The 14,147-nt window shown below is 42.6% G+C and overlaps 1 protein-coding gene across 4 annotated transcripts in view; it reads left to right on the top strand.

The window, feature by feature from the left end:
• KATNBL1 (katanin regulatory subunit B1 like 1) overlaps nt 1–14,147 on the top strand; it is a 55,987-nt gene that overhangs the window by 12,639 nt on the left and 29,201 nt on the right. Inside the window, exon 2 of one of the 4 annotated variants that reach the window (XM_048854649.2) lies at nt 13,537–13,604. The exons of the other annotated variants lie outside the window; for them this stretch is intronic. The gene's annotated coding sequence lies outside the window, so the exon portion shown is untranslated. The remainder of the gene's footprint in view (nt 1–13,536; nt 13,605–14,147) is intronic. 4 annotated transcript variants of the gene reach the window in all.

A 14,147-nucleotide genomic window follows, 5' to 3' on the forward strand; every position in this document is an offset into this window, starting at 1 on the left:
GACTGAACTCCCAGCTTCTTCCATGTTGGGGTGTTGGTAAATCTCAGCCCCTAGTAAAAGAGTGAGGTGGGAACTGTAAATTAAAACCAGTGGGGAGTCTTCACTTCCCTGCATAGGGGAATATTGGTCTTTTAATGTGTAAATAAATGTCTGTTATTAGGGCCCTACCAAATTCATGGTCCATTTTGGTCAATTTCACGGTCATAGGAATTTAAAAATCATAAATTTCATGATTTCAGCTATTTCAATCTGAAAATGTAAAGGTGTTGTGATTGTGGGGGGTCATGACCCAAAGAGGAGTTGGGGCAGGAGCACTGCCTTCAGAGCTGGGCAGCTGGAGAGCGGCAGCTGCTGGCTGGGAGCCCAGCTCTGCAGGCAGTCCCACCGCCAGCAGCAGCGCAGAAGTAAGGATGGCATGGTGTGGTATTACCCTCAGTCAGCAGTCACCACTCTCCAGCAACCCAGCTCTGAAGGCAGCAGCGCAGGAGTAAGAGTGGCATGGTATGTATAGTATTGCCACCCTTACTCTTGCACTGCTGCTGGCAGGGTGCTGCCTTCAGAGCTGGGCACCCGGCCAACAGCTACTGCTCTCCGTCCATCCAGCTCTGAAGGCAGCGCAGAAGTGACCCCCTCCCCCGCTCCAAAAAAAAATAACTTTGCAGTCCTCTCTGTAACTTTTGGGTTAAGACACCCGATTTGAGAATTGATGGTCTCCCCTGAAAAATCTGTATAGTATAGAATAAAAGCACACAAAAGACCAGATTTTGGGGCAGGGAGGGGAGAGTGAGCAGATTTCACAGTCCGTGACATGTTTTTCATGGCCATGAATTTGGTAGGGCCCTAGCTATTATGAAGTAGTTACTAAATTGGAATGTTAAACATAGATAATTAATATCAATGTGAATATTTGTCCTTTGTTAATGTAATTAAATAATGGCATGGAATGTATAGTTGTCTTTTTATAGGCACTTATGTGCTTCAAACAACTAGAAAACAAAAGACATGGACTGGCAGGGAATTCTACTGGCAGGCAGGCAGCAAGTAACTTAAAAAGGGGGGGGGGGGGAGGAAGAGCAAGAAAGCATATAAAAATATTGCACTGGTGTTACTTGCAGGCATAGTCTGTAGCAGAGAGTGGTCCTAGGAGGAAGTTTGCCTTCAAATGAGGAAGCTGAAAGGTGTACTATCAACTTAATTTTTTTAGAATTTCAGTTTTAAAAAAAAAACAAAACACCTTTCTGCTCCTCTATTTATAGTGGGATCTTCTCAGTCTTTCTGCCTTGTTAACTGACTATAGAAAGTGCTGTCAATTACACAAAGTAAATTGAAAAATACTTTTTTCTTCACTAACTTTTGTTTTCGTAATCTTATTTGTAACACTAATAGGAGCAACGCTTTCAGACAAATATAACCAAGTTGAGCATTGCTTTTTGAAAGCACTAGCACATGCTGAACGAAGTAGGCAATTGACCAAAAGCCCATAACCCAAACTCCTTTGTGTGAGAGGAAAAAGGACACAACCCTACCTGCTTCTGTGACATAATTACAGGTGAAAGTAATATTACAGAAAAGTGCTCCTTTTCATCTTGGTCACAGATAAGTAATATCAAAACAACTGCAGTCTTCTCTGATCTATGAGAGCCTGAATCTAGCAGTCAGAGTGCTGGCAAATATTAACATAAACCCATTTCCCTTTAAAGATAATTGGCTAGAGTGTGGATTGTCATTTGTCAGCCTTTGAGTCTCTGCCTCCCCTTTATAGCCTCAGCAAAGCTCTTTGTACATACTTAATTCAGTCATCCACCTGGGTCACCTTCCATATATGAGCATGTGGTGAGATTCATGACTTAATATATTGAGCTAGTCCCAGACTGTAAACAGATCCAAAACATTGTTTGAGTAATTCTGTGACTCCTAAGTGGCATAGCCACAAAAGGTTGGTAGAAGTCTTGGAAGAATGCTGTTTAGTTTTACACACACAATAATATTTTGAGTGGATCACAAAAATAATTGCTGGCTTATATAAATAGGCTTTGCAGGATTTGATTTAAATAGTTGGTAAATGTCAGTTTTACTTGACACGTTGAAATTAATGAAAAAAATAATCCATCAGTAACAGTTGGCAACCACCGCCTTCTCTGCACCTTGTATTTGCAGGAATCTAATGTCACCAGCCCCACAGCTGCATAGGGAACCCTCTGCAGTCCTGCTATTATGCCTCTGCTCACCTATTCTCTGGCAGAGAGTACGTTTTGCTCATGATTTGTGTCAAGCTGCATTAGGATGGTAACTGGAATGTAACTAAACAACCTAGCATATACATTTTATTTTTATTAAAAACAAGCCCTTAATACAGTACATGACCTATTGTACTATATTTATAAAGCTTGGCCTCAAAAGTTAAATGTTTTTCCTCTCATTCTTTCTTTTTATAGAAAAATCGCCTTTAACTTAAAGTTTTTTTAATAGACGCATGGATTGAACATATTTTTTATTTATTTAAATGTTTTAAGAGATTATAAATTTAGGCCTTAAAGTATTTTGTATTAAGTTCAGATTTCATTTCAAACAGGTTTATTTAAAAAAGAAAATTTATAATTCATATAAAAAAATAAAATCACTTTTATCCACCTTGCTTACGAACTTTAGTACTTTGGTTCAATTGGTCGTTTTAAAAACACCCACCAGATAAAGCTGTGATAGTTTCTTTATAGAGTACTCTACATGTATCCAAATCTTTACAACCTTGTCCCAAAAGAACTGCAAGTTAACAATGCAGCTGTTGAAGCTGGACCTCACAGAATTTTTAGTTATTTCATCAGCTTAATGTTTTGAAAATATGGACTAATGATTAAATTGCCTTTTACATAAGCTGTGCTTTGAATTAAAGAAGACTTAAATGTATTATGTGGTCTGCTAAAGAAAATTAAAAGTACCTTTTTCTGTTCATTTAAAGCAGGTGCTTTTATGGAACTTTCAGAAGAACACTGTTACGAAGTAAAAAAGTGAAAGTTGTGGTTGGGCATTTTTTTGTAATGTGGACACTTCCCCCAAAACTGGACTGAGATATCAATATATACATTACCATTTGACAGCTTGTTGATGGTCTTGATATGTAACAGTTTGTCTTTACTGATGTGGTCTGGTTTCAGATAATTGCTTAGAAATAAGTGCAATACATTACAATACATCCAGTCCGCCAAATTTATACTATTAAGTTATCTGACAAAGCACCTGGCCTTGGTTTATCAATAATATCCTCAGCTATGAAGATATTTTTTCTCATCAGTACAGCTGTTGGAGTCTCTGCAGCATGTGAGCTGATAGATTTAATTTTTTTTCAAAAAGAAAAGAAGTACTTGTGGCACCTCAATCTTGATTATCATACACATTGTAAGGAGAGTGATCACTTTAGATAAGATATTACCAGCAGGAGAGTGGGATGGGGGGGAGGTATTTTTTCACGCTTTGTGTGTATAAAAAGATCTTCTACACTTTCCACAGTATGCATCCAATGAAGTGAGCTGTAGCTCACGAAAGCTTATGCTCAAATAAATTGGTTAGTCTCTAAGGTGCCACAAGTCCTCCTTTTCTTTTTGCGAATACAGACTAACCCGGCTGTTACTCTGAAACCAGTTTTTTTTTCAGTGACTTGTAGGAATGGATTAACTTACTCTCTACTGAATGAAAGGGGACTCACTTATCAAGTCACAAATAAGTGGCAACCAGCTGTTTCCAGTAATAGGACCGATATACAGTAACTCCTTAATTAATGACAGGTTTCAGAGGAACAGCCGTGTTAGTCTGTATTCGCAAAAAGAAAAGGAGTACTTGTGGCACCTTAGAGACTAACCAATTTATTTGAGCATGAGCTTTCGTGAGCTACAGCTCACTTCATCAGATGTATACCGTGGAAACTGCAGCAGACTTTATATACACACAGAGAATATGAAACAATACCTCCTCCCACCCCACTGTCCTGCTGGTAATAGCTTATCTAAAGTGATCAACAGGTGGGCCATTTCCAGCACAAATCCAGGTTTTCTCACCCTCCACCCCCACACACAAATTCACTCTCCTGCTGGTGCTAGCCCATCCAAAGTGACAACTCTTTACATAATCAAGTCGGGCTATTTCCTGCATAGATCCAGGTTGTCTCACATCCCCCCCACCCCCATACACACACAAACTCACTCTCCTGCTGGTAATAGCTCATCTAAACTGACCACTCTCCAAGTTTAAATCCAAGTTAAACCAGAACATCTGGGGGGGGGGGTGGTAGGAAAAAACAAGAGGAAACAGGCTACCTTGCATAATGACTTAGCCACTCCCAGTCTCTATTTAAGCCTAAATTAATAGTATCCAATTTGCAAATGAATTCCAATTCAGCAGTTTCTCGCTGGAGTCTGGATTTGAAGTTTTTTTGTTTTAAGATAGCGACCTTCATGTCTGTGATTGCGTGACCAGAGAGATTGAAGTGTTCTCCGACTGGTTTATGAATGTTATAATTCTTGACATCTGATTTGTGTCCATTTATTCTTTTACGTAGAGACTGTCCAGTTTGACCAATGTACATGGCAGAGGGGCATTGCTGGCACATGATGGCATATATCACATTGGTGGATGTGCAGGTGAACGAGCCTCTGATAGTGTGGCTGATGTTATTAGGCCCTGTGATGGTGTCCCCTGAATAGATATGTGGGCACAATTGGCAACGGGCTTTGTTGCAAGGATAAGTTCCTGGGTTAGTGGTTCTGTTGTGTGGTATGTGGTTGTTGGTGAGTATTTGCTTCAGGTTGCGGGGCTGTCTGTAGGCAAGGACTGGCCTGTCTCCCAAGACTTGTGAGAGTGTTGGGTCATCCTTTAGGATAGGTTGTAGATCCTTAATAATGCGTTGGAGGGGTTTTAGTTGGGGGCTGAAGGTGACCGCTAGTGGCATTCTGTTATTTTCTTTGTTAGGCCTGTCCTGTAGTAGGTAACTTCTGGGAACTCTTCTGGCTCTATCAATCTGTTTCTTTACTTCTGCAGGTGGGTATTGTAGTTGTAAGAAAGCTTGACAGAGATCTTGTAGGTGTTTGTCTCTGTCTGAGGGGTTGGAGCAAATGCGGTTGTATCGCAGAGCTTGGCTGTAGACGATGGATCGTGTGGTGTGGTCAGGGTGAAAGCTGGAGGCATGCAGGTAGGAATAGCGGTCAGTAGGTTTCCGGTATAGGGTGATGTTTATGTGGCCATTGTTTATTAGCACTGTAGTGTCCAGGAAGTGGATCTCTTGTGTGGACTGGACCAGGCTGAGGTTGGTGGTGGGATGGAAATTGTTGAAATCATGGTGGAATTCCTCAAGGGCTTCTTTTCCATGGGTCCAGATGATGAAGATGTCATCAATATAGCGCAAGTAGAGTAGGGGCTTTAGGGGACGAGAGCTGAGGAAGCGTTGTTCTAAATCAGCCATAAAAATGTTGGCATACTGTGGGGCCATGCGGGTACCCATAGCAGTGCCGCTGATCTGAAGGTATACATTGTCCCCAAATGTGAAATAGTTATGGGTAAGGACAAAGTCACAAAGTTCAGCCACCAGGTTAGCCGTGACATTATCGGGGATAGTGTTCTTGACGGCTTGTAGTCCATCTTTGTGTGGAATGTTGGTGTAGAGGGCTTCTACATCCATAGTAGCCAGGATGGTGTTATCAGGAAGATCACCGATGGATTGAAGTTTCCTCAGGAAGTCAGTGGTGTCTCGAAGGTAGCTGGGAGTGCTGGTAGCGTAGGGCCTGAGGAGGGAGTCTACATAGCCAGACAATCCTGCTGTCAGGGTGCCAATGCCTGAGATGATGGGGCGCCCAGGATTTCCAGGTTTATGGATCTTGGGTAGTAGATAGAATATCCCAGGTCGGGGTTCCAGGGGTGTGTCTGTGCGGATTTGATCTTGTGCTTTTTCAGGAAGTTTCTTGAGCAAATGCTGTAGTTGCTTTTGGTAACTCTCAGTGGGATCATAGGGTAATGGCTTGTAGAAACTCGTGTTGGAGAGCTGCCGAGCAGCCTCTTGTTCATATTCCGACCTATTCATGATGACAACAGCACCTCCTTTGTCAGCCTTTTTGATTATGATGTCAGAGTTGTTTCTGAGGCTGTGGATGGCATTGCGTTCCGCATGGCTGAGGTTATGGGGCAAGTGATGCTGCTTTTCCACAATTTCAGCCCGTGCACGTCGGCGGAAGCACTCTATGTAGAAGTCCAGTCTGCTGTTTCGACCTTCAGGAGGAGTCCATCTAGAATCCCTCTTTCTGTAGTGTTGGCAGGGAGACCTCTGTGGATTAGTATGTTGTTCAGAGGTATTTTGGAAATATTCCTTGAGACGGAGACGTCGAAAATAGGATTCTAGGTCGCCACAGAACTGTATCATGTTCGTGGGGGTGGAGGGGCAGAAGGAGAGGCCCCGAGATAGAACAGCTGCTTCTGCTGGGCTGAGAGTATAGTTGGATAGGTTAACAATATTGCTAGGTGGGGTGAGGGAACCATTGCTGTGGCCCCTTGTAGCATGTAGTAGTTTAGAAAGTTTAGTGTCCTTTTTCTTTTGTAGAGAAGCAAAGTGTGCGTTGTAAATGGCTTGTCTAGTTTTAGTAAAATCCAGCCACGAGGAAGTTTGTGTGGAAGGTTGGTTCTTTATGAGAGTATCCATTTTTGAGAGGTTTCAGAGGAACAGCCGTGTTAGTCTGTATTCGCAAAAAGAAAAGGAGTACTTGTGGCACCTTAGAGACTAACCAATTTATTTGAGCATGAGCTTTCGTGAGCTACAGCTCACTTCATCAGATGCATACCGTGGAAACTGCAGCAGACTTTATATACACACAGAGAATATGAAACAATACCTCCTCCCACCCCACTGTCCTGCTGGTAATAGCTTATCTAAAGTGATCAACAGGTGGGCCATTTCCAGCACAAATCCAGGTTTTCTCACCCTCCACCCCCACACACAAATTCACTCTCCTGCTGGTGCTAGCCCATCCAAAGTGACAACTCTTTACATAATTAAGTCGGGCTATTTCCTGCATAGATCCAGGTTTTCTCACCTCCCTCCCACCCCCATACACACACAAACTCACTCTCCTGCTGGTAATAGCTCATCTAAACTGACCACTCTCCAAGTTTAAATCCAAGTTAAACCAGAACATCGTAAAAGAATAAATGGACACAAATCAGATGTCAAGAATTATAACATTCATAAACCAGTCGGAGAACACTTCAATCTCTCTGGTCACGCAATCACAGACATGAAGGTCGCTATCTTAAAACAAAAAAACTTCAAATCCAGACTCCAGCGAGAAACTGCTGAATTGGAATTCATTTGCAAATTGGATACTATTAATTTAGGCTTAAATAGAGACTGGGAGTGGCTAAGTCATTATGCCAGGTAGCCTGTTTCCTCTTGTTTTTTCCTACCCCCCCCCAGATGTTCTGGTTTAACTTGGATTTAAACTTGGAGAGTGGTCAGTTTAGATGAGCTATTACCAGCAGGAGAGTGAGTTTGTGTGTGTATGGGGGTGGGAGGGAGGTGAGAAAACCTGGATCTATGCAGGAAATAGCCCGACTTAATTATGTAAAGAGTTGTCACTTTGGATGGACTAGCACCAGCAGGAGAGTGAATTTGTGTGTGGGGGTGGAGGGTGAGAAAACCTGGATTTGTGCTGGAAATGGCCCACCTGTTGATCACTTTAGATAAGCTATTACCAGCAGGACAGTGGGGTGGGAGGAGGTATTGTTTCATATTCTCTGTGTGTATATAAAGTCTGCTGCAGTTTCCACGGTATGCATCTGATGAAGTGAGCTGTAGCTCACGAAAGCTCATGCTCAAATAAATTGGTTAGTCTCTAAGGTGCCACAAGTACTCCTTTTCATTTTTGAGAGCTCATTCTTAATCTTTCCCTGTTTGCTGTAGAGGATCTTGATCAGGTGATTCCGCAGTTTCTTTGAGAGCGTGAGGCACAAGCTGTCAGCATAGTCTGTGTGGTATGTAGATTGTAATGGATTTTTTACCTTCAGTCCTTTTGGTACGATGTCCATCTGTTTGCATTTGGAAAGGAAGATGATGTCTGTCTGTATCTGTACAAGTTTTTTCATGCAGTTGATAGATTTAATTAATTAATAGATAGACTTAATTAATGTTGTAGTAATATTCCTGAAAAATGCTACTTTAAGTGAAACAATGTTAAGCGAATCCAATTTCCCCATAAGAATTAATGTGAATGGGGTTAGGTTCCAGGGAAACTTTCTTTTGCCAGACAAAAGACGATATACATACACACCTATATACATAGTATAAGTTTTAAACAAACAATTTAATACTGTATACAGCAATGATGATTGTGAAGCTTGGTTGAGGTGGTGAAGTCAGAGGGTGGGATATTTCCCAGGGAATGGCTTACTGCTAAATGACGAACTAGTACTTGGCTGAGCCCTCAAGGGTTAACACGTTGTTAATGTAGCTTCACACTCTACAAGGCAGCATGACTGGAGGGAGGAGACACAGCATGGCAGAGAGAGAGAGATACACTCACTGTGTGTGTATGTGTGAGAGAGAGAGATGCACATTGCCCCTTTAAGTATGCTGACCCCACTCTAAGTACACTGCCTTTTTAACTAGATCAGCAAGCTCTCTCTGTCCTGAGCCCTGTCCGTCCCCCCTGCTCTGTGGAGATACCCTGACATTAGCACCCCTTTTCCCCCTCTGCACAGCAAGCAGGATGCTCCTGGGAGCAGCTCCAAGGCAGAGGGCAGTTGAGGGGAGGGACAGCTGAACTGCCTGGCAATTGATAACCTGCTGGGCAAATGCCGCGCAGGGAACTTAGGGGAGCTGATTGGGGGCTGTCGGTCCATCCTGGTTCCAAGCCCCCACCAGCTCACTCTAATGGGCTGCTCTTTCTGCAAGCAGTGGACAAAGCAGGCGGCTACCAAACAATGTTATAAGGGAGCACTGCACAACTTTAAACAATCATGTTCCCTAATTGATCAGCAATGAAACAACGTTAACCGGGACAACGTTAAGTGAGGAGTTACTGTATTGCATAGAACACTGGATCTCAAAGTACAGATTGTTATAGATCTTAACCTTCCAAATGTAATCCTGATCTTTAAAGTGTGTGTGTGTGTCCTCACACATACCCTATGAGTAAGGCTGTTTTAGTCACAGGTATTTTTAGTAAAAGTCATGGACAGGTCCCGGGCAGTAAACAAAAATTCACAGGCCCGTGACCTGTCTATGACTTTTACTAAAAATAACTGTGACTAAAACTGGGGGGGAGACTCACGGGGCACAGCCCAGGAGACGCCATGGGTGCTGGGGAGGGAGGGTGAGTTGCAGCCCAGGGGGCGCCGTGGTGCTGGAGAGTTGGGCACGGCCCGGGGGGGTGCCACGGGTGCTGGGGAGGGGGTGCAGCCCAGTCGGGCACAAGTGCTGGGGGGGAGTTATGGCCTGGCAGGGAGTGTGGGTGCTGGAGGGGGGGGTTGATGGAGCTAGGGCAGGCTCCCTACCCAGTTCCTGGTAAGCAGCAGCCCTAGCTGCACATGCTGCCTCCCCTCCACCTGAAGCCCCAGTTCTGCAGCTCCCATTGGCTGGGAACCGCAGCCAATGAGAGATGTGGGGGCAGTGCCTGGCTGCTAGCAGAGGCAGCATGTGGAGCTAGGGGAACTGAGGGAGAGGAGCCCCCCTCCCATCCCTACCCCACTCCCTGGTAAGCAGCAGCCCTAAGCCCCCAAACACCCAAACTCCTGCTGCTGGGGAGGGGGGCAGCCCAGCGACTGCCCCAGCAGCAGCCAGCGCGACTGACCCGGAGGCTGCCTGAGCTGGTCAGGCAGCTCCTAGGCCAGCTGCACAGGGCTGTTGCAGAAGTCATGGAAAATCACGAAATCCGTGACTTCCGTGACAAACACGGACCCTTACTCATGAGAAGTAATTGCATGTTCAAAGTTTCATCTTGATTTCTCACATTTCTTAACTCTTCATGAATCTTATACTGTTGGTATATTATGAATACTTGTGATGTAAATTTACACTAATAGTATAGATACTAAATTTGTGTTGAATGGACATAAATCTAGGTCTAAAATTGGTTATTTATAATCAAGTGCAGTTGAGGCACACAGGTTATCTGTGTACAGATGGTAAGATACACAAGCATCAGAATCTTCGTTTAATGTTGACCATACTCACCATTTTTATTAAGCAAAACTAAAATGGTCAATTATAAATGTGATAAGTGAATGTTTCACATATGTTGCAAAGCATAGTTAACGTTTTATAAATGAGAGAAACTCCAATAGCTAATTAAGTATGCAGTTGCCTACCTTGAGAAATTTATACAAAAGCAAATGACAGGTAAAGATTTTGTATGGGCTTTTTGTCTGAAATTTCAGGGACGAGCATGCTTTTCTCGATATCCAGATGAACATACGTCATTAATTTTATTTTCTACTATGTTTTCTCCTGAAATCCACCACCTTACCTATTACTTAAATGAGTCTCTTCCAAATGTAGCAGTAGTGTATGCTAGTCTTTTCCCAGTCAGATCTGCATAGGTTTTAATTTTAAATGATAAATCTTCACATTGCAGACTTCCAGTTCATTTCAATTGGTATCTGAAACGCTTCTTTTTAGATTTGAGCAATTGATGGGAAAATCTATTGCAGCTGACTCCAGCTAAAATGGTGACCAGAAATCACAAATGGAATAGCCACAATAACTTCTGAAGAGCAGTATAAGCTAGTTTTAGTAGAAAATACTAAGTTTTTTTTATATATACCAAGTTCTGATAACAGTGAAGTGAAGCACTTCAGGTATGTACTTTTGTAAAGTGCTTCTAGAATTTGTAAGCAGGGCATCTGGTTTCTTGATTTGCACAAGATGGCTTGGACAGAAACCTGTAATAGAATTCAGTTTTTGGACTCTGAAGTGGTCTACACTGGCAAAATATGGGAACCCATAATTCACAATGGATACATACTCTTTTACCAGAGATGCCTGAACCCTGCCTACGCTGCATCTTCTACCAGTAGATAATTGTAAGTCCCATTTTTGTCAGGGTGACCAAGCCAAAGTCCTGTACCTTAAGTATGAGACTCTTTCCTCTAGGAATGTCATGCTCTGTATCAAGTGACTTGGACAAATGTTAAATAAGTAGTAAGTATAAAACTCAGCAGACTAGCCCACACGCTAACACCCGAACCAGAGCACTATTCCTGTTGTGAGCAGTCTGACAGAGTGTGTGTCTTCACTGCAAAGTTAACTTAAGTTATAACTCGTGTAGCTCTGAGCCTGACGCCATCCATGCAAAATCTGAAGCTGAAGTGTGGTGCTTTAAACAAGCTAGCTGGCCTGTCGGGGGTATAGATTGAAGCTCAAATACTACTACTACTACTGCCTGCTCTGTGGTGAGAGCTAGAGAGTATTAAAAATATTATATAAACCCATCCTGCAAAACAATCTTGAAATTGAGTGGTGATTTTTTCAAATCTAGACACACATACACATTTATGATTTATCCTGTTAGAAATGAACATTAATTCAAAAGGCATTTTCTACAACACCTTAGAAAATACTGTTAGTACTGAATAGGCCAATGATGTCCCAAATACTCCTAAGACAGTAAAGGAAGCTGACTCATAAGTGTGATGTAATTGAGCACAGCTGACAAATTGTCATAGTCCGAGTCTTTACAAAAGGCCTAAAAACTGCACAGATGTGCATCCAAAGGACCAAGAAATCTCCAGTAACCAATACCTGTAAAACCGAAATGCTGTTGGGCTCTCACATTATGAATTTTGTCAGTCAAAGATAAGTTACTTTTATTATTAAAGGAGTTCACTTTGAGCATTAGTGCAACATGCAGAAATGATTCCGCAGTGCTAAATTAGGTTGCCGGACAAGTTACTCTTTTGGCAATAAATTAAAAATGATCATTCTAAGCCTCCTTGTACTCTTCTTTTTAATCTGAAAGTGAATAATAAGACCAGATGCTCTCGACTGGAATTCTGATCTATGACAATTTTCAGTTGCTTTCAAACCACAAACTGTGCTCTCCTTAAGGAGTGACAATCAATGACACTTTTTCATCTGACTCTTATAAAGATTAATGTGGTCTTCAGTGGAGTCTGTCACTTGATTTAATATGGGGGAATCAACAAGAATATTTGTGTTTGTGAACAGATACTATGAATGTTATAGTGGAATGGAAGCTTAGAAGATAGAAGAAATTGCTTATTAAAATAAACTAGGGATGAAGGTTTAATATATTAAGTGGAATGACACTAAACAATGTAAAATACAAAAAAGCCATGTAATGTGCTCTTAGAGATTTGTGTTCGGTAATAAATTACTAGTTTGTCAATATCTGAAGTGACCAAGTCTCATTGTGGATTTTCAAGGTGACCTGCAGAATAGTAAGGAGCACAGGGGTGCTGGAACAGGGGAGGCCAAGGGGCCATGGCCCTCCTACTTTTTGTCATGGGCCAGCCCCTGCCCCTCCTCTCCCCCCCCAAGGTGGGCACGCACACACACCCATGCAGGCTGGAAGCCGCAGCTGGGCCATGGTAAGAGACACTCGGTCAGCTGTGGCAAGCCGCAGACCCTCCACCTGGGTCAGCGGCTGCTCTTGAGGGTCCCCCCACCCTGGCCAGGTGGTGGGCCCCAGGCTCCCTGGCCCAGCTTGGGCGGGTCCTTGGGTGGAAGAGGGGGAGAGTGCTGGGGCACGGAGGGGTGGTGCCTTGTGCTCCCCTTCCCCCCCATTTTGAGGAAGAATCCGTCGCCCCTGAAAGAGGATGTATACCCCTTTGGTTTGTGATGTATAAAGGAAGCGCAGAACGACTTCTTGCCCACCTCAGAATAAAAAACTCTCTGGTTTTTAACCCTAGAAATATCTGACATGTATACTCTGGCAGTCTTAGTTTTGCTAGAGAATGCCTCCTTGCTTTCAGGTGGGTTTGTGAGCTTTTCTAGCCTTTAACTGAAGAAGTGAGGGTTTTGAATCTTTAACAAAGAGGCTTTCTTACAGCTGTTTGTCAGATGTCAGTGTTTCCAGAAACAAAACTGAACCTTTAATGGTGAGAATAAAAATTACTCCCCATTCAGTTAATCAGGTTTCATTTGCATATTGTCTGTCATAAACTCATTCATTTTTCAATATTTACACCTACTAGCTTTCCAGTTATCCATAGTCTTTCATGTAAAGCAGAATAGACAGTACCTGAAATCTAATTGTAAAAAGGGGGGAAAGCAATAAATATTTTTTTATTTCTTTACATGTCAGATAATTTTGGCTAGATCACAGACAGTTACCAACTTGGGTAAAATGCCAAGGCAAAGTTTTAGATCAAAAACACTCACTGATGGAGAGAGGCAATGTTTGATAAATTGAACTATGTAGAACTTGGAAATGTGATTAGTTTAGTGGATACCATTTCTGTTTAGGATCACATCCTTAGAGTTTTACTGAATAGACTAAGTATGTGAAACTGTGCCCAAGCTGCTTAATTTCTTATACGCTTCAGAACCAAAGCCATGGCTGGGATCTGACTACCTCCTGTCCCCAAAATGTGGACTTCCAGTAACCTGCAAGGTAAAGCCACTTATTCCTCTCTCTACTCCTGTACCTTCCTTACCCCCCTGCCCCAAATTGAAAAGATATTTCTAAGAGTAGATTTCCTGCTGATGCCCTCATTTGACAGGAATGGGAGTGAAACCCTGCTGTGGGCTTCCAGTACCTTATTCTGAGTTCTTATGCCCCAGAATACATTGGCTTCAGGCTCCTGCCCATTACCCCTTCTCTCTGTTCAAGATAGCAGAAAACTTAGGGGGGGATGGTGTCCCACATGAGGAAAGAGAGGTTGACATGTCATCCATCACTCTATAGGCTTGTGCACTAATGTTTAGTTTAGGGTGACCAGATGTCCCGATTTTATAGGGACAGTCCCGATTTTGGGGGCTTTTTCTTATATAGGCACCTATTACCCCCCACCCCCGTCCAGATTTTTCACACTTGCCCTCTGGTCGCCCTAGTTTAGTTCTACATTAATAAAACTCAACTTTAGATGGGGTTCAGCTTTTATTATGAAAGGTTTGCATAGATCAAATAAGATAATGCTTTCAAATTTAAGTGTGC

Source organism: Caretta caretta, chromosome 6, assembly GCF_965140235.1.
Source record: "Caretta caretta isolate rCarCar2 chromosome 6, rCarCar1.hap1, whole genome shotgun sequence".
In the NCBI taxonomy this organism is placed as follows: Eukaryota; Metazoa; Chordata; order Testudines; family Cheloniidae; genus Caretta; species Caretta caretta.